We start from the raw sequence: 9,110 nt of genomic DNA, 5'->3' as shown, positions 1-9,110 counted from the left end.
CTACCCAGTGTTGGTAAGCTTCCTCAGGATATTGTTTCTGGTGGTAACCTTAGCCTTTGTGTTTTCAATGTGCTTTTTGTAGCTGAGAGTACAGTCCAGTGTCACTCCAAGGTAGACGGGGTTAGGGCAATGTTCCAGCTCTGCTCCCGACCAGGAGATTTTGAAGGTCCTTGTAGCTTCTCTGTTTTTTAGGTGGAAAGAACATACTTGTGTCTTTGAAGGGTTAGCTTTGAGGTGATTGTTGGTGTGATATTGTGTTAACTCCTCGAGCGACTTTGTGAGGTTTTGTTCTATAGCAACAAAGATCTTTTCTTGTGATGTTATGCAAAGATCATCGGCGTACTGTATATAAACCGCTTATTGTGTTGATCTATCGGCTGATCTTTGGTGTATATGTTATACAGTAACGGTGCTAGAACACTTCCTTGAGGAAGTCCATTCCGTTGATGATGCCAGCGGCTTGTTTTTGAATTCAGGATAGGCTAATGATATGATATGAAACTTGATGGGTACAGGTATGCTACGCTTGGAGAGAAACCAGAGTTGAAAGCAACATTTCTTGAGAATCTTAATCAAAGTTTTTAATTGTCCATCGAATGATTTATTAGCTTTACATACTCTTAGTCTCTTACTGAGCGTGTTTTTTCAGCGTTATTGTGATTGTGTAGTGTAAATATGTTATTACTTGAGGGTGGTTTAGGGTAGGCCTTCTTCTTCGTTCTATAATTCAGAGTGCGGTAATTTTTGATTAAAGTTAAAATTGCATTCGATATTTAAACTTTCACAGAGTAGTTCGATTTATGCTTTAATTAAGGTAATGACGTTGCCTATCATGATCGAACTATTATGGTTTTTACTTCTCCGTTCAGGCCTACTATCATGCTTTTCATATTCAGAATCGGTATCTGTACAGTGACATACGCAAAGACGGTGAGAGTCTATATTTCACCAACAGATAAGCTACCTTAAACCTTGGTCAGACTATAGAGTAGTATAAGGCAATTCTTGATAAAAAAAAAGTCAAATTATATCGAATGCCCCCCTCCCCACGGAACAAAATCCTGCGTACGCCACTGAACGTACCCTCAATACGCGTAGTTTATTGGGTTTAGTAAGCCAACTACGTCGTCTACGTAAGGCATTAAATGCGACGTTAAGAATGTTATATCGTATCGTTTGTTTTCAATACAACATCTATCCAAATGAGTAAACTAGCCGTTGCAAAATAAAACATTATCGTCAATGCAAGCTGAGTACCTATGCCAGTGACCTATTGGCTATTATTAGCAAATGGGCGTTTTTTAATTTTTTTTGTTTCGATTCAAAAGCATTTTCAATGACCCTCCCCCCCCCCCCTTTGAGAAAATCTTGCGTACGCCCCTGGGTACCGGTGATAAACAAAAACAAAATTACTTTTGGTGTGATAGTTGTTTGAAACTGGGGGGTGGAGAACTTCTAAACATTGTTAAAGGAAGGAGTGCCAAAATAAAAGATTGAGAATCACTGGGTTAGACTGATGAAAGTGTTTACAAAGTAAAAATTTATTTGAACTTAAATAATAATTGTTGGTTGCCAAGAACAGTTCAAAAATTTAAAAAAAAAGTTTCTTGTTTTATGTTGTTTTAGTGAAGTGAAGCTTACGCTTATGAGATCCACTTGGTGAGGAATTATTAGAATTAACATTCCCAGTAAACATTTTTTCTTGACCCAACGTTGGCTGACGGTTGTTCGGGTTGGCTGAGGGTAGTGTAGTTTTGCCAATTTTTGAAATATTTTAATTGAAGATACCTTCGAAGAATTGTTTAAGTTTGCTTCATGGTATTAATTTTACCATAATTGTAATGGGACAATGAAAATGCAAAAAAATTAGAATTAGGAAGTCGTTTATGCCAATGTTGGTGTGTAGTTGTACAGAACGTTGGGCCAACGTCATTATTTGCGGGCGAACTACGGTAAACCCTCAATTTTTTTACGTTGGCCAAAAGATTTTAAAATTAGTTGGCCCAACTGCGACGAATGATGCAAGATACGTTGGGTCAACAGAGGAGCACTAAGTTACAGTATTTTACCATCTGTCACACTACGTTGGACAGAAGTACAATGTTTGCTGGGTTACTAACCTCTCGACATTGCATCTGTCAATGAACATCCCAGCAGTGGGGTCGCTTTCATTGCAAAAACGACTGTAATTACAATATCTTTCATCTATACCGTCGGAACAATCAGAGATAGTGTCACAGAGCTGACCCACTTGGATCGCTTCCGTACAATTGCTGAGGTTCCTCCAACGAACGAAGTAGTCGATCGGAGAAATCAATTCACAATACTTCAACTGATCTGTCGTGCAAACAGTAAATGTTTAAGTAATGGAAGATGCGTTTACATGTTGCATAAAATATCAAACGTTGTGTAATTGCAATTGGCTCAAAAAACTGAGACATGGAGCGTGATTAATTATGGTCTGTGCGATGTTATTGGCAGAGAGCCCCTGCTTGGAATCCTGCTAAAACAAATACACTCTTTGTAGGTATGATTTTTTGCTCAATAAAGCAATTCAAAAGGAAAACGATGCTTGAAATTTAAAAAAAAACGAGAAATTCAAAACAATAACGATTCAACTAGTAACGTAGGCCTACGCTCTTTGTAAAAAAAAATAAAGGGAAGGGCATGGCCCAATAGTCTCTTCCTCTTTGCGTACGCCACTGCCAAGCTCATCTTTCCCCTTGACTCACTTTGTTCAGTCAATAGCTTACATGATTGTTTGAAACATGTTTTTAAGCGAAACAGTGAAAGTGTATTCTACTGCAGGGGTCAACAACTGGCGGCCCGCCACTCTGTTATATGCGGCCCGCGGAAGGTATCAGCATACAAGTAAAACCAAAAATACTTTTCTTGAGGAGTTAAAGAGCATGAAGGCAAAAACTACTTTCCGGGAAGCATATTTTCGCTTTGCATACGATTCCACCGACCGACCAATCAGATTGTAATTCTAGGCAGGGGGTCCTTTAAAGTTTTTCCAATGCGATGTGCGGGCCACACTGCCCCAGTGGTTGATTAAAACGTCTGTTTTCGAATTTCGAAATTGTCTGTGAGCATAGGGTTGCTTATTTTAAGTTTGTAAATGTCATGTAAACGCTATTGTGAGTTTTACCGTTATTGTGTTGCACGAGCAGTGTTCCTTTATGCAAGTTTTTGTTGGCAAAATAGATCGGTGTGCAAATTCAATTTATAATAAATTGGAAAAATATTATATATAAATTTAACGACTTTTTCTGATTGTATTATGAAAATATTTAGCTTAGTACTGCAAAATGTTGTTAATCAACAATTCTTGCTATGCTAATAAGCACCGCAAGTGACAGTTGTCTAATAATAATTAAAGAAAGACCGTTTTATTGACTCTCAAAAAAAGGATGAAAAACCAACTCATTGCTTTTTTAGAGGGAACACTGTTTATGAGTTACGATAGAAACGTTTTTTCAGTGATTTCCACAAGCGTTTGTTTCATGGTGCCTGGTTTCTTTCTCCCTGTTATTGGAGCCTATTTTTCGCTGATATGTTTGCAGGTCACTAGTGTTGCCTGCATTGCGATGTGTCAAACATTTCCATGTTTACTGAAACTGTTAATTACAAGATATCTTTTGTGAAGCAAAGTGACAACATCACTCTTGCTTGGCGATGAATATTCTAATGAAACCGCTCGCCCGCTATAAGTGCTCAAAACAATTGGCCTCGTTTATTAGGCATTAAAATTAAGTCAAAAGTGTTGTTAAAGGAGCTTGGCCTGGCAGTAGGGTTGTTCGGCTAATTTTGTTGCTGCGGTATTGTAAGATAAATATTGACATGTAACGCTGGATACTGGGTACGAAATGCGTTCTTTTCTAGCATAAGAGTCAACCTACTTAAAGGCCTACCATGGCCACCTGGAGATGCGGCCTGATTTGTCACATTTTGCAGATTTTGATTACAGCTACTGCTACTGCTTAATTGACATTTTTCGAGATGTTTTCCATTTTTGCGGTTTCCTAATGACAAAAAATTTTTTGTTGCCTTGGGGAAGCAGTAGCAAATGAGAAAAAGCAAGTTGAAAAACGCAAAATCAGACTGTTATTCAAAATTAACAGTCTGACTAAAATCTACAAAATCAAATTTTCTTTGTTTTTCAACATGTGAGGATGTTAAAACCTATTGTGTCATCTGGGGAAAAAAATAAAGAAAGCGTAAAAATCTAATTTTTAGAAAAATTTGTTTAAACGTTCGCCCAAAGTTAGAACAACCTGGAAATTTCTGCAAAATGTGACAAATCAGGCCGTATCTTTAGGTGGCCATGGGCCTACTAAATGAAAATTTCAAACGGGAATTAAGCATTAAAATGCGTAAACTGAACATTCAAGAATACATTTCATGAAAAATTACCGAAAAAAATTGTTTTCAATGGCGCTGGCAAGGCCCAAAGTCCAATGTTTCATTTATTTTCATTTTTTTTCAAAATGACCAAAAGTGCAAACACTGATCGAGAATACGTCACAAAAGACAGCAATAGCAAAAGCCACGTTACCACATCTGATGTTTTAAGCAAACTGTCTGATGTTTTGATGTACGGTACACACATACATAGCCTACAGTCAAATCGCCCGCGGTAACAATTATTGCGAGATCAGCTGATTGCTAGTCTCTAGTGACGCAGACTGTACAGTCGCACGCTTCGCTGCTCAGGCCCAATCTCTTTTTGAAAGCTCTGACAAAAGCAATGGTGGTCAGACCGCAATGGGGCAAAATTTTATTGAAAATCGTTTTATGGTAGCATGTTAAACAGAAAGAACGTGGAAAATCGCCAAGTCAGGTTTTTCCTTTAGTAGCCTATCCTTTTAAAATTTTATTAGTGCGGCCCGCCACAGCTCTCCTTAATGCCAAAGTTGCCCGCATGCAAAAAAGGTTGGTGACTCCTGTTCTACTGTATAAAATGCAGTTCAAAATCAAACACTTCTCGAAGTCTTTACTAAAAAGCTTATTTTGTAACAAAACGGAAGTAAAACTTGCATCGAGGAGAAATACTTTTGCAATTTTTGAAGTAGACTATATACTCCTTGAAGGATTGATGACGAGTAAAAGAAATCTATAGTTTCAAGCATACCTTTACTCCTGTTTTTGAAAAGAAACTTATGGTTTGCACAGTAAGACACAAGAAGGTAGGTGGCGTATGAAAACTTACTTGGACAATTGCTTTGACATTCGTCTTCGGCATCTATGCAATCCACTTTCCCATCGCATTTGTAAATGGTTTCGTCACTGCCAGTGGCGTACCTATGCAAAATGGCGCCCATGGCAAAGTTTAAATGTGCGCCCTTTTTAACAATTTAAGTTAAATATTACATACAAGTCTTTTAAGAACAAATCACGAAGAAAATAAATGTGTTATTGCAGTTTTATTATGTTCAAAGGCAGTCACTGAGATTGTTTCGGCGTGCAAGTTTTATTCTATCTGCGGACCTGATCAATTTGCTAGAACGCTGCACTTTGTGCCTTCTTTCCAAGTTATTTCCCACATAAAAACTAGCTAACGCAGCTTCCCTTTCTTTTTCATCTGAAGCTGTGTATGTGTATACTGTAGCCCACTAGCAAGTGAATTATTGGACGTAATCGGACATAAGTTTGTTATGACCTTCTAGTTACTACTGTTTGCTAATATCGTTGGTTTGTCGTAGGCTATGTATCGTTAATGTCAATTGTTTGCTAGTGTATCATAATGGTCTTGTTTTAAATACCGTACCGATTAGAGACTGCCGGTACCTCTACAAACCAACTAAAGCGCGTCAATCTACTTGTCCCCAAACGAAAAGTCAAAGCCTATTGTGGTTTAACCCTCGATTGACCATGGGCGCAATAAAATGTATTCCGCCTAAACAACAAAATAAGCAAAACTTCTCAGCAAATGAAATCATTGAATAAAATATTTATAAGGACCATAACATCTGCAAATAGGCACATTATCATACGGTAGTATTGGCTAACCAAACTGACAATCTTACAAAAAAAATCATACAACATGTTGAAACTGCAAACGACAATTTTTTTGCAAATGAAACACATTTAGTTTGGAACGTATGTTACATTAAGTTATTTGTTGCATGTGGTGTATTACGATGGTTATTGGCCCTCGAAAGACACAATTCCATTGAATTTTTTAAAATCATACCTAGCCTAATTCTTGGTCTCAAAATTTCATATAATCATGCTTAGACTATAGGCTCAATAATAATACAATAAGTACTTTAATGCTAATTTCTTCCTAGAACAGACTGAGTGCTCTGGTTAGGCCAAATTGAAGTCATACAACAGATTAAATTTATAAATTCTTATAAAAATGAGAAAGTAAGTTCTGGTGCTCCTTTTCAGCTTCAACTAATCGATGCTTAGCGACTTTACTAAACTTCCAATTGTTGCTGACGGAACGCAAAATGAGCCAGGAGAATGTTGCTTTTTCAACGTCACTATTCCATTGTTTAACAATGGCTACAGTAAAAGATGAGAGACTCCTTTTTGTATTGGGCGCAAATTAAATTTTGAAGAAAGCCTAAGTCACAAACTTCAACTTTTACCAACCGATTTTTGCGCCACTATCAATGTGGCGCCCATGGCTCGAGCCATGCCTGCCATACCCTAGGTACGCTACTGGTCACTGCCCATGTGGTCGCGAGTCCTAATTGAAAGCAAACCATGCCTTGCATGTTTCTCAAGTTGATAAAATTTTATAAGTATGAAATTTAGTCGTCAAAACACGTTTTGTTGGCTGCTCGTGAAAATAAAGACAGAATTACTGTTTTTTAAAAATTCTTGTTTTTTGCTAGTTATACAGTTCAATGAAATTACATACAATTCAAGTCCAATAAACTGAGAAATAATTTAATTATTGGAATAGGCTACTGAATCTAAAATAAAACGATTTGTTTGTGATGGAGCATTCAGTCCAAAGAAAATAAACTTAAATTAAAGAATTGGTAGATTCTGTGTCATTGACAGTACGAGATGGCCACCTGTTTAGTAACTTAGTAGTTTGACAGGATAAAAATAAAATCTTACTTTGAGCACGTAAACTTTTCAAAGTTCTGTGATGGGCAACCTGACAGTCGAGTGCAGAACTTTTCATCTATACGATTGTCACAATCATCGTTGTCATCGCAAATCTTGGACACCGCGATGCATTTCGGTTTGCCATCCTTGGAACAAGACACCTCGTCACGAGCACAAGCGCTGTTTGACAACAACGAAACACAAATTGCAAAAGCTGAATCTTTGTTTTTGGAAGCACTGAGACATTCATCTGACAAGTCAGGACAATCAAAAACATTGTCTCTGAATTGTTGACGATGTATGATAGTTCCATCTAAGCAAGGCCAACATCTGCTAATATTTAAGAACCCGGTATTAGAATCAAAACACTGATCGTCATTGTTCAAGCATCTCACTTCTCCTTTAGGTCTGTAGCGATCCACAAAGTCCTGCGGCAAAATACAACGACTTTGTGATCCTCTCCTATCTTCATAAGCCGGACATTTGAAACCAAACCCAATATTTTTTTCATCAGATTGGTCATTGCAATCAGGCCGGCCATTGCATACGTAATCTGCTGAGATGCAATCTCCTTCGTCTTCACAGAAGAATACGCTTTGAAATTCACAACCTTTCTCGTCGTAACAATTTATGCAGTGACCTTGTCCATCGCATCTGTCCTTCTCCCTGAAACATCCAACAGTTGGAGTGTTGCAAGAGAACTGATCATCTTCAAATTCACAGTTTATTTCGTCACTGCAATCTTGACACTGCGCTATGCCAGTACAGACCAAACTTGCTCTTATAGTTTGATTGCCAGAGTGGCATTGGAAGAATTCATCGTCACCAAAAATTCCTCTGAGAACAGAGCAAAAACATAAAAGATATGCTTGGACTACAATTCGCATGTTTCAAAGCTTCAGAGTTTATAAAAAACTAAAAATTCATTTCGAAAAAATTAATAAAATCTGAAAAATGTTATGTCATAACTCTTCATTTGAAGATTTTTTTCTAAATTACAATGAAATTGCTTCAGCTCCATTTAACTCTTCAACCACAAATACAAGCACAGTGCTTAAAAATACAGTAAAAATTAAAAAAATTTATTACTGTAGTAAGGGGGGGCTGCTTTCGTTTTTTTATCCAAGTTTCTACAAATTCTTAAAAAGACGGTAGCTTTGGGTTTAATTACTTCGTCCTTGTCTTTGCATGGAAATAAGCCAATTGACACGCAGACCTTGCCTATTTACAGGGTGCATTAGATTGTATATGTCTCTTTTGAAATAGACATTTTAACAAGTTTCTAAAAATAAGAAATCCTCGTTCTATCTAGTTATACAGTAGGCCTACTCGTCAGCTGTACAGTACTCGTCAGCTGTACAGTACTCGTCAGCTGTACAGTACTCGTCAGTTGTTGCGTTGCTTTTCAACGCAATATTCCACTCACGAACTGATTCAAAGCCAAAAATTCTGATTTGTTATTTATCTGGTGATTGAATCATAGCGAGAGCTGCAGTAATCTCTCGTCATATTTGAAGATACTTTAAATTTTCAAGACAATAAGTTGCAATGCTCTTCTTGTTGCTTGTGGAATATGCACCTAGATACAGTATGAAGGGGATTCTCATGTGAAACTAAGAATAAATTTTACTCTGACTTTTATATTACTCCGAAAATTTACTTTAGGCCTACTCTATTTATTTATTTTATTCAATTTATTTTGCTCTGAAAATTTTCAAAGATTCTTGTTTTCATCCTTTCAAAGAGTTCGTTTCAGAAGACATTTTAGAACCATCCGGACTTTTGTTCCAGAGTTGTTTTCTAAAATTTTGTTTGCTTCATTTTAACCCGAGAGTAACGATTTTTCGTCATATCCTTTCTGGTTTGGAACGACTTTGAATTGCTGTGCAAATTGTTTCAACGACGATTGACCTTCAGTGAATTTAAGGGGTGAAGAATCAAGTTTTTAAATTTTGTTTTTAATTTTTTCCAAGAGAGTTAGTGATCAATGTAGCCTATAAAGTCATTCATCAACCCAGAAAGTTGAGGGTTTGGGTGAA

This window comes from Aplidium turbinatum, chromosome 14 (assembly GCF_918807975.1).
Source record: "Aplidium turbinatum chromosome 14, kaAplTurb1.1, whole genome shotgun sequence".
Classification (NCBI taxonomy): Eukaryota; Metazoa; Chordata; class Ascidiacea; order Aplousobranchia; family Polyclinidae; genus Aplidium; species Aplidium turbinatum.
Note: the sequence above shows the minus strand (reverse complement) of the source record.